A 24,010-nucleotide genomic window follows, 5' to 3' on the forward strand; every position below is an offset into this window, starting at 1 on the left:
TATTCCCCTTTTAAGTAAAGATATGCATATTTTGATGGACTTTTTTCTCATTGATATCTGCTTTATGGTTTCTATTTATAATGAATGTATCTAATTTCTGTTTAACTCATTATCATTATCATAATCATTTTATCATTTTGCCGTCGTTAATATTTTGATCAATTGTAGATGATATATTTTATTTTTAATTATTTATATGGATGTTTATTGATTGAAAACTTTTAAGTCTTTAAAGAAATTCTCACATTAAGTTTAACCAAGGACGCATTGTAACAACCGTTAAAAATGATACAACGCAACTTAATGATATGAATATCATTAAGTGGATATGAATATCATTAAGTGTTGCAATTGCAACGCATAAGGCTATAAGTTATTGCTTTAACAGTAAACATTGCCAACTACTGATATATCGCCGTAGTAAACTCAGGTGACCTATTGCTATCCGTTTTCGTCCGTCGTCGTGCGTTAACATTTTAATTTTTCTTAAAAAACTACAAGGCTGATTGTTACCATTTTTGGTGTGAGGCATCTCTATGGTACGAGAAATTAAAATTGTGAAATTCATGGCTCTACCAACCCCGGGGCGCTACATGTGGGGCCAAATATACAAAAAAGCCAAATTTTTAAAAATCTTCTTCTCTACTTCCATCCATGTGAGGCAAAAACTGGTTGCATAGTTATGATGTCCATGAGGCCCTCTACCAACATTGTGAAATTCATTGCCCCTGTGTCAGGGATTCAGGCTCTAGGGTAGGGCCAATGTGGCCATATGGTAAAAAGAAGTATTAAATCTTAGAAAATCTCCTTTTCTACTCCCATATATATTTGTTAAAAACTAAATGCATGATTATGGTGTCCATGAAGCTTTCCATCTAAATTGTGAAATTCATGATTCCTGGGTCAGGGGTTCAGGCTCTAGTGTGGGACCAATACGGTCATATAGTTAAAATGTATTAAATCATATAAAATGTTCTTCTCTACTCTTATATGTATTTGTTAAAAGCTATATGCCTGGTTATGATGTCCATGAAGCCCTCTACCAACATTGTGAAATTTATGACCCTTTGGTCAGGGGTTCAGGCTCTAGGGTGGGGCCAATATGGCCATATGGTAAACATGTATTGAATCTTATAAAACCTTTTTTTCTACTCCCATATATATTTGTTAAAACTAAATGCATGATTATGATGTCCATAAGGCCCTCTACTAAATTTATGAAATTCATGACCCCTGGGTCAGGGGTTCAGGCTCTAGGGCGGGGCAAATATGGCCACATAGTGAAACTGTTTTAAATCTTTAAAAACTTCTTCTCTACTCAAACACATGTTGGAAACAAACTGAATACATGGGTATGATGTCCATGAAATTCTCTACATTAATTGTGAAATTCATGGCCCTGGGTCAGGGGTTCAGGCTCTAGGGTGGGGCCAATATGGCCATATAGTAAACATGTATTAAATCTTACAACATCTTCTTCTCTACTCTCATATATATTTGTTAAAATCTATATGCATGATTATGATGTCCATGAGGCCCTCCACTAAAATTGTGAAATTCATGACCCCTGGGTCAGGGGTTCAGGCTCTAGGGCGGGGCCAATATGGCCATATAGTAAACATGTATTAAATCTAAGAAAATCTTCTTCTCTACTTCCAAATATATTTGTAAAAAACTTTATGTATGATTATGATGTTCATGAAGCCCTCTACCAAAATTAAGAAATTCATGACCCCTTTGTCAGGGGTTCAGGCTCTAGGGTGGGACCAATATGGCCCCATAGTAAAACTGTTTTAAGTCTTTAAAAAAATCTTCTTCTCTACTCCTACACATGTGAGCAAAAAACTGAATACATGGTTATGATATGTCCTTGAACTCCTCTACCTTAATTGTGATATATATTGTTTTGTTATACTTTCATGTTAAATACTGAAATTTGATTGGTTAAGACGCAGTTAATAATATTTACTATTACCCTCAGCGTTAGCAACGCACTTGGCAACGGGTTACATTAAAAAATGTTACATGCGCGAAAATTATGCGCGTACGGTTCGCTGTAGAATTCACGTTATTCCAATATAAAAGCAGTAAAATTTTCTTAAAATTTTTTAAAAAACATTCAGTATAACAAAATAAATAGTGCCTGTTTGGGAGGATAACAGTTGAAATTGACACCCCTAAAAAACCATTGTCAACCGACGCGAAGCGGAGGTTGACAATGGTTTTCTCGGGGTGTCAATTTATATAATATAGTGTTAATGCATATAATGTTTATTTTTTTTCCCTCTTTTCTCACTCATTTGTATAAAAAAAACATGACTTATAATTATGTTTACCAGAAAGTCCTTTACTGAAATTTTAATTTTTATGTCCCCTGGAGTATGTGTTGTGACTCTAAGGCAGGGCTAAAATGGATGTATATGTGTTAATGCATATAATGTTTAAAACATTATCTTATTTACTCCCACACACCTGAAAGGAAAACTAAATTCATGATTTTGTAGACCAGATTCTTAAGTTTTTCGCCAACATTTTAGGTTTTACAGTTCTTTTTGAAAGAGTTCAGGCAAGGGGGTGGTCGGCATTACAAATGTTATACTTTTGTACTCCATAATGAAACCTAATTAATTAAATGCATATATGAGACTCTTCGACAAGTTTGTGTATGGGTTACATGCTACTCAGGTGACCGTTAAGGCCAATTGGCCTCTGGTTTACAAAAATCATCCATATTCAATTAATTAAAAATCAATGCGAGACGATTTGGTGATTGTTTATGGGAAATCAAACTTAAGGTAAAGATTTAGTAAATGAAAGGTGCCTAATTGTTTATGTAATTCAAGATGCAAGTTCCTTCAATGATATTTCATAATAATTGCTTTATTCGATAGGATGAACTTGAGCTTCAATCTTTGGAAAACATGATGAAAAGTCATGCCATAAAATGTCATCATCAATGAAATATGAAGAAACTAAGTAATGCACATGTCAAAAATAAGGATTAGTATGCCTCCTGTCAGTTTGTCGCTATATATTCGATACTCATCTATTTTCGCATAATATACAATGGTTTTATATAGCGTAAGCATACTATGCCGAAATAGAGCACGGCAAATATTTACAACAAAAACTTTCCTTCGCCAACAGCGGGTTTCGAACTCTTGCCACTAAAAGCATTACGTTCTGAAGCCCAACGCGTTACCGTTACGCCACAGCAGCCGATGATGAAAATGACGTTATTTATATAAAAAAAAAAGTTGAAACATACGATTGACATCAAGCAATTAAAATTATTAATCTTCCCCAAAACACCTCATTATTAACCATAATTTTATAAGTTAAAGTTTTGATAAACTTTTGAACAAATGGATTAAACAATTTCAAAGAAATTCTACATCAGAATCACAAAAACGCTTTTATAAATGACGCTTGATAAAGAATGTACAAGAACAAAATTCAATGAGATTTCGTCTGCTTAACATTTAGAGTTTTCTTGGTAAGGTGAAACGTCTCTCGTTTCTTGAAAAGAACATAAACCTTTGTTGATTTTGACTTGTGCAACAACTTGTTGATTAGATAATCAATCAATTTGAAATCAATTGATTAATTTGAAAGTCTAAACGCTAGCTTTTCCGGTGATTATTTTTTGGGACAAGACAACACTCAAACGTCACAGCTACTTATAGCAAAGCACGTCAGTATATACAACACTCGGCATAATAATATCAATAGTGTTTTACTGTGCATGTACTATGCCTAAATAATAGACAGGGTTTGATACATAGTGCACTTGCCTCCGGCTCGTGCACCACGTATCAAATCTTGACTACTATTTATGCATAGTACATGCACAACACAACACTATTATATAAATATAATCGTCGCAATATCATTAAGAAATGTTAAAAGAGACAAAAGTCGTGTGCCCTAAAGTATTCTTGTATGTTTCATAATTTTATTGCCGGTGCAAAATAGTCCCCGAATTCGTTTCAAAATTTGGGGTGTTTCTGCCTGCGCCAGGCGCACATTTCTGTTTGAGATGAAAAACTTAGTGTACATCGTTTTCTGAGTAAAGGGCCCAAGCTTGATTTTCAGGCACAAGTGTAATTTCTTTGTAAATGTGTTGGTCCCATAAAGCTAGCAATCATCAATCGACGACATCTTAAGCGGATATAAACCCTTAAAGAATGAACTTTTGAAATGTGATCTCACCCCATTTTATAAACCAAAGTTGACCCCTTTTCGCAAAGTTAGCTAAAAGCTCTAAGTCTGTATGATAACATTTCAAAACATTTTTGTTAGAAAAAAAAATCATTATATACATGATATTAATAAAAAAATTGAATACTTCAATTCGAAAACCCGACGTCGCTGTTACAGCTATGTTGGTTTTTGTATCATTTTAATAAGAAGGCAAAACGTCAATCAAGCATGCAAATAGTAGTCGCGAGTCTATTATAGAGTGTTGGGGTGTTTATTAGTGGTTTTTTTTTACTTGATACCAAAGAAATCAATCTAAAAACCCTTTTTTTGACTTAGACTGACAAAATAGATTAAAGGAAGTGAATATGAATAAAATATCAAGGGCTACAATTTGTCTGTTTTATGTATATATCTGAAAACTATTGAGACATAGCTTTCCTAAATAGGAAGATATACCACTTAGAATAACTAATTCTTGCAATCAATAAGCGATGCCATATTGTTAAAATCATTACATCCCTGCTGGGTTATCACATAGCATTTAAGAGAGGGCAGCACCGATGCTGACGATTGCATTTTTACACACGCTTAATACCAAAGATAAAATGCCATCATCAAAATATGAATTGAAACCTGCTATGGATGTAGAGAGTTGTCATTTTTAAACAGGGTTTATGGATTTTGGATCTCAGAATGATGCATGCCCACCACCAGTTAATGTTGGATGCAACTAGAATGGAATGTCACTGGATAAGTGTAATTGCGACCTATTGTTTCTTGCACTCAAGAATTCCTTATTTAGTTGTTATGATTTTGAACATTATGTGTGCTACATAAATAAACACACACGGTGCACGGCTTAGCATCCTGATTTTTTAAATGTTTCTTAATTCTGTTATTTTTCTGACAGCATAAACCAACCGGCATACGTATCACAAATTCTAAGATCAAACAAATCATAGAGAATTGAAGATTTCTAGAGCATTTAAGTAAAAAGTAACGGTAAAAAATTGCACAAGGGAAATGAAATTACATTTTTATATAATTTTTTGAAATCCACAAACTTAAGTTTTTCATGATATCTGTATAAGTAGGCATATAAAACATACGTTATAAAGTGTAATTTGAAAAGGGTATGTGATGTCAACATATTTGTATTGTACATTTTTTAAATAAAGGAACAATAAAAGGAATAAATAAATTCCTAATTTAACCGACCCGAATTTTTCAAAGCCACTGTACTTATGCCGAATCAAAATCTATACTTTAGATTTACAGTGTATATACTAGGGGCCTATTGATTATTTTACATGGTCTCTTTCTCATCAGCAAATTATAGAGCAACATATATCTGTACGACACATCGCATTTCTGTTTTAGAAAGAAACTGTACATGTAGGCCTGAAGCAAAGAAGGAGGCAACTCAATTACTGAATAATTAAATCAAATCCATAAACCCTATGCATAACAAAGTAATTGATGAAAAGCATTATTCAAAGTACTATTCAAACAATAATCAAGTCTTCATACTTTAAGGTTCTTGTTTTTATTTCAGAAAAAAAATGCTTAAAAGTCAAGCTATACTTGATGCCCAATGTAAATATGTCGTTTGTTTTCTTCTTACGTTGACCGATAAGATTAGTAAATATATTTCCGTTTAAAACAATATCCAATGTTTATAGCCACAAACACCAACATATCAACGATAAATTAATCCCCCTTTGGAACAGACGACATTTAATGGGTGACCAGATGTGTACTGTAAATCATAAGTAATTTCAAAATACACAAAGTCTCAAATTATAATTAGCAGTCAATAAAATAATTTTGAGTCTAGACCAAATTTAGTACATTCTGACCCTAGTTCTTTCTTTCACTTTGTATATTGATCCTCATATGCAACTATTTATCTATCTAATATATATTCTCTCTCTGTCTCTCTTTGTCAATTTTCATATTTAAGGTAGAACTTGTGTAAAACAGTACAAGTGCATGTTGTAAAAAAAGTAACATATTACTAATGCTCGGCAAATATAGGGATATGAAATGGTGTTATTGTATTAAAAGAATGCCTTCAATTTTACTCACTTGTATAAATAAAAGGTTAAACTGCCACGCTTAATGATAAATTAGTTTGTATCATTAGCGGTAAGGTGTAGATATTTGCTTCTATCATTAAGTATTAGGACATCTATGCATTTGGGACGCCTGATGATACAATGTTATCATTAAGTGGGGATATTTCATTAGCAAGTGGAGATGTCAACTGTTTATGCAAAATTTGTAGCGCTGCAATTGCAACGTTTTTTTGTTGTTGTTTAAAGCACAATCAGTGACTTTATTTAAAAACCTGGCTCAAAATGAAAATCAAAACGTCTGTGTGATTTTTCAAAAGAAAAAAAATCTGATTGTTAGTCATTGTTCTTGTTAAGATACATAATTTTTTATCAAACACGTATGCTACATAAAAATATGGTCTATTTATCAAACCTATAAATGCATTCAATTTTTTTTTATATTCATATGAGTGTATCTTAAGTTATCATTTAATCAAATAAAAATTCTTGTTGATTAAAAAGGCGTTAAATAAGAAAAATTACCTTTAACATTTTTCGGAACACAATCGCTTTTCATTTCTTGTATATCGTCTGTAAAAAGAGGGAACAATTAAAAACAAAAGATCATTATGTACCTTGTTCATGATATATATATATATATATATATATATATATATATATATATATATATATATATATATATATATATATATATATATTGATATGTACAATTTATATAGGTGTGCGTTTTTCTTTGTGTTAATATTAAGACAGTTTAAAAATTATTGAAATATGTAAATTTCGTGGTTTTAAGGCAATTCACAATCACGTAATCATGAACTTGTGATACAGACAGACAGAAATACGAAATATTTTTTCCCAGATTATCCGTGTATTTTATTATACAAGAATGATAACTTTCTTAAGAAAAGCTGTCGATTACAAATCAATAGAATAGCTAGTTTACCTGAAATGGCAAGAAGCTCTTTCTTTACTTCCAGTAATTCTTTAATGTATTTAGCTTCTTCTTCGGGATCCATTGTGCATGATTTGAGGTTAACAACTGCGTCCTGATTATTTGTGGAGGTGCCTGCGTAGGTTTCTAACTCTTTAACGATGTCAAACAGTTCTTGCCATTTTTTATTAAAGTCTGTGTCTTTGATAGAGATTTCAGAACTGTGTCCAAACTCGTTTCTTAATAAACACAATCTTTCTATGTTTGCAGATTCACTTCTGTCTCCTGGTTTTGGATCATTTCCCCATTGGTTTATATGTGGCGTGAATGAACACAAATTTCGTAGAAGAAAGTACAGTAAAGTGATGTCAAAAGTGTCGTAATCTCCTCCATTTACAAGATTTTTTTGATATTGGTTGATTTTATTCTGCATCGGATGTTTGCAAAGGAACATTTTGAGCTTTTTAATAAGCTCTATTGGTTTTACCTCTTTTTAGCTCACCTGAGCTGAAAGCTCAAGTGAGCTATTCTGATCACATTTTGTCCGTCGTCCGTCTGTCCGTCCGTCCGTCTGTCCGTCTGTAAACTTTTTACATTTTGAACTTTTTCTCTAAAACTGCTTATCCAATTTCAACCAAATTTGGCACAAAGCATCCTTATGGGAGGCCGAATATAAATTGCAAAAATTAAAGTCCGATCTGTATTCAAAGCGGAGAAAACCTTGAAACTGTAGAAAAAAGGGGGTGCATTTTTAAAAATCTTCTTCTCAAGAACTACCGAGGCGAATTCAACGTAGTTTAGCATAAATTATCCTTATGGGAGGGAAAATATAAATTGCAAAAATTAAGGGGTAATTTTGTTTTAAATCGAAGTTATTACGAAAATAATAATAAAGGAAAGGCGTGTTTCAATCGGGCTCGGCATCCGGTAAAATGGGTAGGCAAATTTGGCCTGGGCAAAACAACAGATTGGCAGTTATTAATCTGCCAATCTCATTAAAATTTCAGGATATTTGATGGACTAGTATATTTGTATTCGCTGTAGATATTGCTGCAAAATAATGCGTATTTGGAATTGACGATTGCCGATCTGCCCCGGCATTTATTTTGCCACGGCCCGGGTTTGCATACCCATTTTACCAAGACTCGTACTCCATACTTCTAAAACGAGGTTCTTTGTTTAAAGCAGCCATGACATTAAACGAAAAAGGGTCGATCTGACTTTGATGAATTTGCTTGTTGTGCAACAGTTCGCATATGAAGGGAAGTTTTGAAACATGAAAAATATATTGGTGCCGATTTTGTGAAGTAAATTGAGGCTAAATATTTCAATGCGTTGACAGTTTTCACACATGACGTTGGTGTTAGCTTGTTCTGATTTTCGTTTCGTTTTCATTATTTATGCTTTGTAACCTGGAAACTATCGTCTGTATTTCGTGATTTTTACGTATCAAATCAATCAAAGACTTCGGTAAATCAAACAGTAACGTTTACTGTTTACCTGCGCAAATGAAGCAAAATCTGATGTAGGGGTACTGAAATACAATTTATTCTATCGGTAATTCGGCATTATCTTTTGCGTAATGGTAGATTAATGCAATAGGTTTTGTTGAGATACTCGGCATTTTCTCTAGTTTATTCAGTTTAAATAGAGTTTGATATCGCTTATGGAAATATGTAGGTATATCCATGTATATATATATGATTCATTTCGAAAAAATAAATTGTGTTCTTTATTTCCTATACATGTAGTGCATGTTGTTTACAATTTATATTTACTAACCATATTTGAGTGTTGAGCTTCGAATTATAAGCAAGATACAGAGATTTGCTCACAATTCTATGTTTGTACACAGATCTTAAAAGCTAAAGATTAAAAAAGTATAAAAAATTGTCAATATTTATTACGAAAATTTTCAAAATCTGTTCTTCCAGAAACCCACTTATTGAATTGTAAACTTAACCTTTTTAGCTCACCTGAGGATGGGGCCACAATGGGGGGTCGAAGTTTAACATGAATATGTAGAGTAACTCTTTAGAAATCTTCTTCTCAGAAACTAATCGGCCAGGAAAGCTGAAACTTGTGTGGAAGCATCCTCAGGTAGTGTAGATTCTAAAATGTGAAAATCATGACCCCTGGGGGTAGGGTGGGGCCACAATGGAGTGTCGAAGTTTAACATATGCTAATAAAAAGTAATTCTTTAAAAATCTTCTTCTCAGAAACTAATCGGCCAGGAAAGCTGACACTTGTGTGGATGCATCCTTAGGTAGTGAAGATTCAAATTTGTGAAAATCATGACCCCCGAGGGTAGGGTGGGGCCACAATAGGGGATCGACATTTTACATAGGAATATATACAGTAAATCTTTAAAAATCTTCTTCTCAGAAACTAATCAGACAGGAAAGCTGACACTTGTGTGGATGCATCCTCAGGTAGTGTAAATTTTAAAGTTGTGAAAATCATGACCCCCGGGGGTAGGGTGGGGCCACAATGGGGGATCGAAGTTTAACATAGGAATATATACAGTAAATCTTTAAAAATCTTCTTCTCAGAAACTAATTCGCTGGCAAAGCTGGAACCTGTGTGGAAGCATCCTTAGGTAGTGTAGATTCAAAGTTGTGAAAATCATGACCCCTGGGGATAGGTTGGGGCCACAATGGGGGATCGAAGTTTAACATATGATTATATACAGTAAATCTTTAAAAATCTTCTTCTCAGAAACTAATTAGCCAGGAAAGCTAAAGCTTGTGTGGAAGCATACTCAGGTAGTGTAGATTCAAATTTGTGAAAATCATGACCCCTGGGGGTAGGTTTGGGCCACAATGGGAGGTCGATGTTTTACATAGGAATAAACAGAGTTATTCTTTAAAAATCTTCTTCTCAGAAACTAATCAGCCAGGAAAGCTGAAACTTGTGTGAAAGCATCCTCAGGTAGTGTAGATTCAAAGTTGTGAAAATAATGATCCGCAGGGGTAGGGTGGGGCCACAATGGGGGGGGGGGGGGGGTCAAAGTATAACAAAGGAATATATAGGGTAAATCTTTAAAAATCTTCTCAGAAACTAATCAGCTAGATGATTCTTTATAATGTTAAGACTTTGGCCCCAGGACAAGTCTTTGGCCTCACGAGAAGGTTCAGAGTTTGATGTACGTTTATATCCCATATATAAACTATTGTTAGGGATCTTTTTTAGATCTGCAATACTCAACATATGATATGACTATAAAATCATCCTGTTAGAAAAGGGACTAATGCTTATAAACATAAGAATATCCAGGGGAAAATGGATTTTATTTATACAGGATCTACATGTATTATTGTACATTGTTCAGATAGTTCTGCAAGCATCAAAAAAGTAATATTTATGAGAACAAATCTATTAAAAATAAATTTCATTTTTCTTCAACATGTACATGTATATAAAGTGTGCAGGGACATTGACTTTGTTATAAATCCACAGCCAGTAACTCACAGTGAATGTTTAAAAGCAAAAGGTTTGGACATTAGATGTTATATTCATATGTTAAACTTGTAAAACTACGGGGGTATGAGAAAAAAAATCGAAAAATAAACTCTTGAAAAATCAAATAAGGCAAATAGTTGTTCTTTTCTCCTGACTACAAAACAAAATAAAGATAAGTATAAAATGTTGCAGTATTTACAAATATCCATGAAATAATCGACAAGTATGTCAATACCATGTATGAAACATATAAACTAGCTACAAAAATACGTTTGCATGGTGTGTTCCCGTTTTGCACACATTTGATAATTAGGTATAGAACAATAGGTGTGATTTGTGTTGTGATAGCAATTATAGTCTGCTTTCAATCAAAGAATTTACCTGGATTTTTACCTGTGTTTTATCACGCCTTACAATGAATTAGCAAACAGAATGTAAATATTTTGTTGTGTTTTATGTCTGATAACTAATAACTCACCATTTTTTTCATTTGATGAAATAAAGATAATGATATTTTTAGTCTTTAATTTTCGCTCACTGATAAGAAAAATAATGATTAGATGATTTGACTTTTACTTTTCTGTCCATTTATCTTAAATATATAATTAAATGAATATTGTGGGAAAATTCTGGTTCCAAGCCAACTGGAAGCTGATTCAATGGATAATTACATATATGATGTATAATTAAATGATGAATGGGAAAACTACACGTACAGTCATGGGGTACTCCGTGTCTCTTTTTACGACTTGACAGTCGTTCTTATGACACTACCGCTTTAGTATATATTGCGGGTCACTTTCTGGTTTTTCAAATCAGTAGCTATATACATGAAGCACAAACAATTTCGACAAAAATAATAATTTTAATATTGATTCGGTAAGTTCTTACGACATCACCGCTTTAGTATATCGCAGGCCACTCTGTGGTTTTTTTTTTAAATCAGTAGCTAAATACATGAAGTACACAAATTTTCGACTAAAATAATAATTTTAATATGGATTCGATAAACTTCAAACTGCAGAAGGTTGACCATGCATGAATTACATGTAGGTCTACATTTGATAGATTTTGTGAAAATATCCTTATAGTTTTTGAAGCATAAAAGATTGCCGATTAATCATCATACAATTTGTCTATTTTCTTCGATTATTCAAGCCATAGCATAACTGAAAAATATTTAGTAGCGTTTTCACTAAACACATTTCCTCCATTTATGTCAGCAAAAGCAATAATTAAACATTAAAATATATTTTCTCTTCAAACTTGTTACATGTACATGTACTTCATATAGACAGCATGTTTTATTTATTTTATTTTCAATTGCCCTCACTGGAACTGTGATATAGACTATAGCAATTAAGCAATTAACTCACCTGGTAAAATTCACGTTTCGCACACATTTTTTCAATACCTAATTTTTAAATGTGTGCAAAACGGGAACAAACCGTTTGCATATGTTCCCGTATTGTATGTATGAAAGTAAAAACCGTTCATTTCTTTGGTCAAGAAGATCCGACATCAATCATAACGATTAATATATCATCAGTTGGTTTAACTGCTGCGTTTAAAAAATGCACACATATGTAATTTATGGTTATACTAATAATTAAGAACAATTTGACTTTTTTGAATTAAGAAAAATTCTGCCTACACGGGATTTGGTCATGTAATCTACCAACTTCAGATTCTCAGGAAATATTTTTTTTTTTTCAAATAAGAATTATAAAATAATAAATATCATTTCATGTACTTTGATATAATTCTAAAATATGACGACACCCTTTTTTTTAAAAGGCATAACTTTTATATTTTATAATATTTCTTGATAGATATGTTAGAATTCAAAGAGAGCAACAAACGATGGTGCTGTTTTGGCTAACTAAGAAGCTGTGTAAATCAAAAGCAAGCTTAAGTATGCATTTAATCTAGGTCATTTTATATCGGTGCATTGATATGAATTCTTTACAGTTATTTCCGAGATCAATGAGGTACCGCAGCCATTATTCTCATATGTACCACGTACGTCGTCAGTAAATTATCAGATCAGAAATATCTATTTGTCTCGCACTGATCCTGAAAGCACAACTTCAAACCGTAAACAAAGTTTTAAAACCATGTCAATTTTACTTGTAAGACGCAGTCAAAACGGTGTATATTGCCTCAAATGTTCATTTTTTAGAGATCAATGCGGCTTTTCATAGAACCTCCCTAGCACATAAAAAACATAGCGTGTAGTAGTAATATTCGTATCAAATTGCCCTTAAAATATTAGGAATATGATTCAACGATATGTCATAAATAAGTGAAGAGTATTATAAATCCAAAGAAAAATTATGTCGCCTGCACGTGCTTCCTTTAATCGATACACATGTAAACATTACTAACAAAACCGTCAGGGTTACACGGAACAGCCGTCAAAACGACCTAGATAGTCTTTCTTTAGGATAAAAGATCCGTAGAAATATTGGGCTGTTAGTAGAATAGAAATAAATTCTTGTTATCATGAATGTTGCAGGATAACCTCCTCGGTCTCAAAATGTTGTTTGAAATATAAAAGACTCAGCTAACGTCTCGGTTTTATATTTGAAAACAACATATCTCGACTTCGAGGGTTATTCTGCAACATTTACAAAAACTCGTACAATTATACTGTATATAATGCTTCTAATTGTCCAATATTTGAGAAACGATAATACAATTATACATTATATATTTCTGTATATATATAACAAAATATCTTACTTTGAGTCTGGTTTCGTTATGGCATTATAAAACAACGCTTCTTAGAGCGGGGAGGTGGCCAGGGTTTTTCTTTTTTTTTTGCGCCTTGTTTGATAAGACCGTCCTTCTGTTTGACAAATAGTTAATAGTTGACGGCAAAAAAGGTGATAACACACTTTAGTTCCCAAAATAAACAGTGTTATCTATAAAACAAACAATGAGTCACTGTTTAAGCTCTTTTTTAAAACGATAGCACATAGAGCCTTTAAATCTGTTTCCCTTTAAACGCTAACTTTAACTCGGCCATTGAGGCATGACAAAAATCTTGTTTTCGATAACGAACGGAACCTAGCGCACAGGCCGCGCATTACACAGTCGCTTGAGATACAGGTGAAATACAGTTAAACGAAATTTGAGAGGATTCCACCTGTATCACCTGTATCTCAAGCGACTGTGTAGTGCGCGGCCTGCGTGCTAGGTTCCGTTCGTCATCGAAAGCAAGATTTTTGTCTTGCCTTGATGGCCGAATGGGTGCCGCGGTTGCCGCTTACTGCTAGGAGAAAGAATGGGTTCCAGAGGTCGTGAGTTCAAGCCTCGGTCGGGGCGAAAGTGAAGCTATATATATATATATATATATATATATATATATATATATATATATATATATATATATATATATATATATATTAATCCAGAGATATTAACAACTCAACCCCAATGCCCAACTGTGTCTTTGCTTGTTTGTTTATTTTTTTTTACAAACAGACTCAGCTTGGTCACTGAATTTACAAAAAACATTTATAAACTATATCAATATACAAATGCACATTGACTTTTTGTATACTCTAAATAAATACATATTAATATATAAACCAGCATGTTTGAACATTTTGAAGGATTTTTTTTTACTCCTTTAGTGTAATTCTAAATAAATTAAATAATATCTGCCGAAAAGCGAAGAAGATTTATTCATTTGTTAGAAAAGTATCACACACTGTCTTACATTGAACAGGAAGAATTCGACCTTGTAACCTAGTCACTGGTACATGTACTTGTACGTCTTCAATACGCGTTATATACATGGCTACAAACAAAATGTAAATAAATGCAGGAAGAGTTAAAATCACACCAGGAAAGTACAGTATCAAAAAACATCCACGGTCAAATTACCCCAATGATATCCTGGTGAATCGTAATGACACTCCAAGATACCCAACTGAAGCTCTAATGAACCCATGTTATGGTCAAATGTCACAAACTAACCTTGGTGTCGCCCTAACCCAAATGATACTAACAATGATCGCCCTGGTATTCCGTTTGTATTGAAATAAACCCTAGTTGTACCACAACAAGCTCCATCAATGCGTCCATGCTTCTTAAACAATATTATAGACCGCATTCACACCCATACTAAATACTAATAGCATCTTTTACAACACAAAATTGGCCTTAAAAGTATATTATAAACCGCATTGATTTAAACAATAAAATGCATAAAAATGCACGCAATTGTCTACGATGTGTATATCCGCTATGTTTCTATTCCGCATAAACAAAACATCAAAAAACGCATATTTCTGTTCATAAATACACTATTCACTCAATCTTCAGTTCATTACATAAAGTAAATAGACTTTAAAAAATGTTAATATATAAATAGTGCCTGTTTGGGAGGGTGTCAATTTCAACTGTTATCCTCCCAAACAGGCACTATTTATTTTGTTATACTGAATGTCTTTTTTAAAATTTTTAAGAAAATTTTACTGTTTTTATATAGGAATAACGTGAATTCTACAGCGAACCGTACGCGCATAATTTTCGCGCATGTAACATTTTTTAATGTTACCCGTTGCCAAGTGCGTTGCTAACGCTGAGGGTAATAATAAATATTATTAACTGCGTCTTAACCAATCAGATTTCAGTATTTAACATGAAAGTATAACAACATTATATATCAGCCTCTTACATCAAACAAATATTGAATTATTTGTTATAATGTGCAAATTACCAACGACTGTAACATTACAAAAAAAGTCAAATTGTTTGTTTATCACTAAAAGCAATCACTATTTATAGGTTAACTCTAAAATTTTAGACTTGATATTGGCTTGACAATCCCGGGATAATGATAATCCTTTGGCCAGGAATCTGCATCTGAAGTTTGAAAAACATATAAAACTAATTTAGTGAGTAAAAAATGAAAAGATACATGTAAACCGAGTTGAAAAGTGTCGAATTATTTTATATCTGAATGGTATTAAATGCATATATCGCAATCAATGGCAATTCCATATCTTTTGAAATAAAAACTATCTCTAATAACTTGTTTAGAGAACATAAATATTGAGATGTGGATGTAGTTAAGTACACTCACAGAAATAAGTAAATATTGAAAACATATACAGTAAAACACGGTTATAGCGAACAGGATTATAATGAATTGACGCTTACAGCAAAGTGATTTTCATTTCCTGTGACCTTATTACATGCTGTAAATTTGAAATATATAACAAATTACGATTATAACGAAGTAAAATCACCCGCCTCAGTCACTTCGTTATGACCGTGTTTTACTGTATCTTATAAATTATGATCACCGTTTAGAGGGGAATTCTTTCGAGCTATATAACTCCAGAAAGACAGCATGTTTGTGTCGCTTGAGCCGACCCAGATAGCATGTATGCTGACATCATAACTTAGGCTCCATGGTGTAAACATATTGTACGCTCCAAGCAGTGTACAAATGAATTGGCCGTCTTTGTTTATCAATTCCACACCAACATGTTTGACAAAGCGTCGGTACATAATTGTTCCGGTATTTGTAATTTTTTCGATTGTCCAATATATGAGAAACGATAATGACCCCCTGTGTTTGTGACGACAACACGAAATATATCAGACACCACAACATCTCCGTTGTTGTTCTCTGCTATAAAGGAAGGGTTATCATTTATTTCGTTTTTGGACTTGTCATATTGTATTGCTTGAGTCAGTTCTCCGTTGGTGTTATATCTATTTATCTTTGCTATGGGTTTTGATTTTTTACCAGGTGCTGTTCCTACGATTCCGACTAGTAAGTCTCCAGTGATCATAGAGCAATAAATGCACACTGGTGTCCACTCAAAGTCCGTTCTTGTGATAAATGTTGATGTTGTTTTTAAATCGCTTGAAAGTTTGGTTATTACAAAATCCGTATTTATATAAAACAGTTCACCGATACCGTTAACAGTGTGCAATCCTGTTCGGGAGGAAGACAGTTTGCTAGTGTGCTGTAAATAATACAAATCATTAAGATGATGCAGAGTTTCTCCTTTTGTAAGTGCCAAAACAAGATTGTTTTTATCACTGACCCAGACCAACTTCGATGAAATATTACATATGTGTGAACAACCATTGACGCCTGTAACTTTAATATTTCCAATTTGAATCGGGGCAGGCATTAGTTGCAACAGACAATCATTTCCTGCAAATCGTTTCCCTTTTGATTTTATTTGAATGTCACTCAGTACTACAGTAAAATCGTCTTTGTTTACCGAATCAGCAATTGTGAACACAATGTTTTGGGGAAGAAAGGGACTGTCCTGTTTTTCGAAAAGTCGTCTTTTCTTTAGGAATATAATGAATTTATCGTCTTGATCGATGGATTTTCATACTGATATTCATAGTTTTGAACTTTTGCTATATATCTACGCATTTTTATCATCTGATTTTGAATCTTATAATTCAAGACGAAACGAAATACTATGTCAACATTTGAAGAAATATTATCCAAAACATTTTTAAATGTCCGTGCTTTTTCTACAAGCTTTGTTTGAATTTCAGAAAAAAATGCATGACAAGTTTTAAAATTCATACTGATTCCTGACAAGAGAACATGTCTGTTAAAGAGAGTGTCATTTCCGATAATGCAAATGCAATTTTTACACTTATGGCGATGTTTTTTATAGGCTGTTCGAGCATCTTGTGATAAACGCTCCCGGTGACTAGTGCATAGGTTACAGATAGGTAATTCACAAGTCTCACAGTAAAATTTTGAATATCCGTCAGGGTGGATAGTACAAACTTCATCTTCCGAAAAGTTTCGTAGTTTCTCACGATAAATAACAACATCATGGTATTTCACAGACAGATTCGTGCTATGGATTTCCTGACATCGAGCACAGAAATCTCGTGAACAAAAAGCACAAGAGAACTGTGTGTCATTTTCGATTTTTAATAAAACCTTTTAACTCACAAACTATTCTCTATACAAGTTTAATTGAATTTAGATATGTCTATCCCTCTTTCAATGCTGAAACGTTCTAGACAAAAACCTATAAACACATATTTCAACTCTGAAATACATGCCATTTTATGTGACTACACACTTACAATCCATTTCATTTAGGCAACTATCTCACTATGACCTTATCGTTTTAAGAAACATACATGTCTTATGGATTATGTAAATGCAAACAATTTCAAAATGTGAAATTAAAATAGTTAGTTATTAACTTTAGATATGCAATTTATTTTATATTGAGACCTATATGAATACTATTTTGTAATAATAGGTTTATATGAATGGATGAAGCAGTAACTCTTGAACTATTTTTTAAATTTCCTTAAATTAGACAACATGCTTCTAAACCAAGACATACATTAGTCATGTATGCATGATACAGTACGATAGAAACAACAAGGGATAGAGGCTCATTTATACTATAAATTAAAGGCGGCACTATATCGACCAAAATTGCATATGATTATAAAATTATCGTATTATATTAAGGTTTACATATATATTTTAATCGCCATTTACAATTGTATTTATCTGGACAAGTTACTACTTAATACCGTGTCCATTTAAATACGATAAAAATCTACCTACTCTCATTTGATAAATCTTCTCACAAACAATTCAAAATGCAGTATACTCCATTAATTGGGAGCACTGAAATTGTATCCTCCTGAATTATTTAAAACGTCTATATATATACAAATTTTCCTGCTTAAGAAATAAAGAAAAAGGTATGAGTCATTCCTTTCTAGTGTCATATGCATGCTATCGATTTTTTTATCCTGCTACCCAATGCGGCCGTATCTCTTCACTGTTACTACGTCGTATTCAATACAAACGATTTGGACGTTCTTCTCTAAATTGAAGACTGTACTGCCTTTCTTCTCTAATGCACTGAATTTTCATCAAATAGACTCATATTTAATTGATTATTTACTTTTCAGGCCGTTACATGATTGTTCAATTTGAGAGAAATTTTTGCGTCCGCAAACTGTTTACTCACAATTACTTTATCGTGTGTTCAGTGTGCGTTTATGGTGCATCATCAAACGTTTGTCATTCACAATTTCGTATTCTCTTCTCTGCAGTTCAGTTCACATATTCACTCAAAACCATTTCAAACATATGGTAAATAACATTGAAATATACATATAAATTACGTCAGAGGTACAAAAGTATAAACATATATAATTATAAGTTGCAAAAAGTTATACAAGTTGAAACTCATGGAGGACAGACTACCTCGTCTATCTTTGTTATAAACATACACCATTTTCTCAACAATTTCATGTTACATGTTGTCATAAGGTACGAACATTTTAGCACATTTGGTCTAGCTGAAATGTTTTTATCTATGAAATTGTTCCGGACTTGTGATATTGCATCACATTCTAAAATATAATGAAATCCATCGGCTACACGTGTTGTGTTACAGAAAGGACAACATCTTTCATTTAATCGGATACCTTCCCATCTTCCCAGTTCAACTGGTAGATGGTGATTTGAAGTACACAATTTTACAAGAATTTTTCTGAATTTCAGGGGTAAAATATCTAAATACTTCTTTTTTTTATAACCAAAATTGGCTCTAAGAATGTTATATGTAACTTCTTTTGGTGAAAGATTTATATCAGAATGCCAATTTTGAATAAATCTATCTTGTAATCTTTGTTTAACTGCCATTGAAACCCATTTTTGGTTGGTAAACGATATTTAAAACCTGACTATGCCAAACATTTCATTAACCACTTTAGTTAAAAATATGACGAATACAATTGCTAATTAGTACTTGTTGTATTTTCATAGCCCTGCACTCGCGATCACCGTTAACTAAGTGTTCAGCGTGGGCCTTCACACGCTGCGTTTTACGCCGCGTGAATGTCGTTTTTGTTAAATGCAAAAGCTTACCAATTAAACCTGATAATCGGACTGTGTCTCGGGTATTGTACTCCCGACTACGACGGTCGCTATTGTGATCATTTTAAAAGAAGTGAGTTATTGCATTTTCTCTTGCTATGAATTCTATAAAAAGAAGTTCATTATTGCATTTTGTTTCCGACGAATCTTAATTATGCATACAATTTTTATTTTTGCTTATTCTCATTTGTTTAAATTTTATTCTAGAAATTATTTTGAAATTGTTTTTCCTACGATGCATTTTTTCCTGGTGTCTTTTTTAAGCAAGATCTTTTTACTTCTCCAATGTCAATTTTCATTCAATTTCATTGTATTATAAAGTGAATTTTCACCTTTTCCTCAATAAAATCATCTTGAATGGGATATGTATAATAAAGTTAGCTATTATATTTTCTTTTGGTAAGTTTTCTTAAATGGGAATGCTGTAAAAAAATAAGAGTTAAATATAAGATTTTAATTCATTTCAGGTAAACTCCATTAAAATGTAAGACATTTAACTTAACTGTGAAACATCAGATATAAATGCATCAGTTATCTACATATTTTTCCACGGAGTTATTTTTATCATGACTGCCATGGATTTCAATCATAGTCTAATTTTCATGTTTGGAACAAGTCATGATTAGATGATTTATTGAATATGACCTTTGGTTCCAACCAGACACTTTGATCTGTGCTAAATATCACGAACATTTCCGAGTAAGTTGAATTTCGCCGACAGCATTCACAGTGTCCGAGGCTGCTGATATAAATTACATTTACAGAAGAGACGATTTATATAGAAATAATGAGTCCTTTTAATTGTCTATTATTTAAAGCAATGCCGGGGACAAAATAAATAAATAAATGGAAAGTGAGCACAACCTAACGTGAGTACAAGCGATACAGCAGCATTACTACGGCTCTCGTTATTTTCTTAATGATTTCTTAAGCCAATTTGAGTGTTGTTCTTGCGAAACTATCACGCAATTAGTCTAATATCAATTACAGCAACAACAAAAAAACGCCAATGATAAAAATGAGGCGCTGAAAATAACCAAATTTAGTGTTTCACGTGTCGTCATTGTAAGTTGATTTCCATTGCTGCTGTCTTATATTATCTGCGAAGCCATATCAGTTACAAAAAATGAAGAGATTTTTTGTTTCTTTTTCTTTAAGTATTTTATTATTATGCACCTTCCGCCTAAATCGTTGACATACGCTTCACACACTTATTCCATTTATTTTTTACAGTCAATATGGCGCTGCGTCGTCCGACTTTTCAAATGACATCAATTATTGATAAGCATCAAAGTGATATACAAGTTGATGGTAAAGTATTAGTTGGTATTATCATTCAAGTATGCTCCTGAACAAAGGTGAACCAAGTATTTGCAATGTGGGTAGTGATTTTGCAGAGACCTAGGCGAATTTAGCGCATCTTTTCAAGAACAGATAATAAGACATGGGGTAAGGAAGGGACTCGGTATTGTGCTTTCTTATGTAGAATGACATATTTCTTATAATATACATATAGCAGGAACATTCAGAAGTGAAGTTTTACCAAAAGAATAAAGTTAAAGAGATAATCTAGGCTTTTTCATTACATTAAATAAATTATCACTTTCAATTATATTTTTATATTTTATATCCCATTTACTACTTATCCGAATCCCAGTTGTTAAATAAAGTTAAACCAATTCTAGGTTACTGATTATAATATAATTGAATATATTAGATACTTTTATATCTATATATTGCCTCTTAGTAATTTTATTAATGTAATAGTTTAACGCTGAAAAAACCCATATTATCAAATACAATATTTTGAAAGTGTGTGAACTAAAAGTACCTAATAAAATTTAAGCTTGTATTTTGGTGTTCTTTGATCTGGAGAACTTGAGCTATAAAAAACGCACATGGCAGTCCTCAACCTATGATAAGTTGTATTCGAGTGATAAAGCTGTTGACGGGATGTAATCCCGCCATTATAGCGACGGAGAGTGTACAATTACAAGTCCAGATGAAAGTATTACGTGGTGGGTGAGTCTGCAGAAACAGTACAGGATTAGCTTCATTAACCTGTATTTCAGGACGGATAATTCTACAGCACGTACGTAACGTAGAATATATGTTCACATAAAAAACCGATTGAAACATAAGAAGGATCAATAGTCAAGGAAATTTAAGACTGTACTGTAATATTTTAATATAAACTTTAAAAAGTAGACAATATAAGAAAGAATACTTTAGCAAAAGTAACGACATCTGGCTGAAAGTGCAAAATGGCCGTATCAATCGTGGGTATCTATAATTGTATATATATTGTATACAATTTTGATTAATGTTTTATTTGACAAACAGTTTATAATTTGGCATTTAACTTTTATATGTTCTTTGAAGATAATTTTTTTTATTTTAAACATTCAGTTTTCAGGAGTAGGTTTGCGCCATATTACCTCGGGTTTGCAGTGTACATTTCGAACACGTCCGACAAAGATGACGGTATATTGTGTTATAAAGACCCTGGGTTTATTAAATATACTTTACTGGATCACTTGACCATAAAATGTGAACACAGTGGGAAATACGTCATCTACTACAATGAACGTCGGCCTGGGGTCTATTACGGGCCTGATTATCGTCACAAAGCTTTTGGGGATTTGTGTGAAGTGGAGGTTTATGGTATTGCGTATTAGAATCACCCGCCATACTTTTGATAAATAGCTCGTTGCATATATATATTCTAATAGCGTCGCATTATAAACATAGAGAACATGTTATAATGACAACTGATAATATACACCACATACATGTACATAAACAATCATAATTTTGTCTGAAAGACAATTAAAAAAAAAAACTTTTGTAGGCCTACTCCTTGAATATTCCACTAATAACAAGTGCACGTGTACTCAATTTAAATCGTGTTTTGTTTTAAACTAAGGATGTCCAAGTCCTGTGGCGGATCTAGCGGAATGTTCAAAGCCCTGCCCTTCTAACTGTGAGACGTGTTATCCCAGGACAGGTTTTTGTATAAAATGTAAACCCGGATTCGAAGGTTCGGCATGTGAAGTAGGTCACTACATAAGCGTTCAGTTTTTTTAACGCAATATGCAGGCACGTAGCATCAGGGGGGGGCCAGGGGGGGCCCTGCCCCCCCACTTTTTCTCGCAGCAACACATTTTTTAAAATTTACATATAAAAAATTGAATTATCATAGAGTTGGCCCCCCCACTTTTTTAGGAGTATGTAAAAAATTGATATGAAAATAAGGAAATAAGGAATGAAATTGAAGTTATATACTATCCCAGCCCCCCCCCCCCCCCCCCCCCCCCCCCCCCCCACGGATTAGGATTTTGAAGATTTTGGAAAAGTTAAAATTTCCTTTTTTTTTTTTTTTTTTTTGCTTGTCAAGATTTTTTGGATGAGTCTGGCCCCCCCACTTTCAAAAACGATGCTACGTGCCTGGTATGAGCTCGTAGGTTTGTGATATTTTGAATATTTAAAAGTATTTTATTGTCTTTTTTAACTCTTAATGAAATAGTATTATGTGTGTTATCCTGTCTTCTTAAGCATGCATACATTTTACTCAATTTTAGTGTGTGATGCAATAAAAAAAGCTGTAATAACCACTGACGGTTTTTATAATGGTTCTTTCAACGAGATGTTTACTTCCAATGGACAGACATTTCTATCCACGCACAGTGGCTACGCACGTTTTTAGCTCACCTTGAGCTGAAAGCTCAAATGAGCTATTCTGATCACATTTTGTCTGTCGTCCGTCTGTCCGTCCGTCTGTCCGTCCGTCTGTCTGTAAACTTTTCACATTTTCAACATCTTCTCAAGAACTACTTGGCCAATTTCAACCAAACTTGGCACAAATCATCCTTAGGCAAAGGGGATTCAAAGTTGTGAAAATTAAGGGCCACACCCGTTTTCAAGGGGAGATAATTAGAAATTAATGAAAAATTTCGAGAAATTTTCAAAAATCTCCTTCTCAAGAACCAGAAAGCCAGGAAAGCTGAAACTTGTGTGGAAGCATCCTCAGGTAGTGTAAATTCAAAGTTGTGAAATTCATGACCCCCGGGGGTAGGGTGGGGCCACAATGGGGGTCGAAGTTTTACATAGGAATATATAGAGTAAATCTTTAAAAATCTTCTTCTCAGAAACTAAACAGCCAGGAAAGCTGAAACTTGTGTGGAAGCATCCTCAGGTAGTGTAGATTCAAAGTTGTGAAATTCATGACCCCCGGGGGTAGGGTGGGGCCACAATGGGGGGTCGAAGTTTTACATAGGAATATATAGAGTAAATCTTTAAAAATCTTCTTCTCAGAAACTAATCAGCCAGGAAAGCTGAAACTTGTGTGGAAGTATCCTCAGGTAGTGTAGATTCAAAGTTGTGAAAATCATGACCCCCGGGGGTAGGGTGGGG

At 33.3% G+C, this 24,010-nt stretch overlaps 1 pseudogene; it reads left to right on the top strand.

Annotated features, from left to right (window-relative positions):
• The first annotated feature begins 20,939 nt into the window (after positions 1-20,939).
• Positions 20,940-23,318, top strand: LOC128174081 (uncharacterized; annotated as a pseudogene).
• The last annotated feature ends 692 nt before the right edge of the window (positions 23,319-24,010 follow it).

The sequence above is a fragment of the Crassostrea angulata genome, chromosome 2, assembly GCF_025612915.1.
Source record: "Crassostrea angulata isolate pt1a10 chromosome 2, ASM2561291v2, whole genome shotgun sequence".
Taxonomy (NCBI): domain Eukaryota; kingdom Metazoa; phylum Mollusca; class Bivalvia; order Ostreida; family Ostreidae; genus Magallana; species Magallana angulata.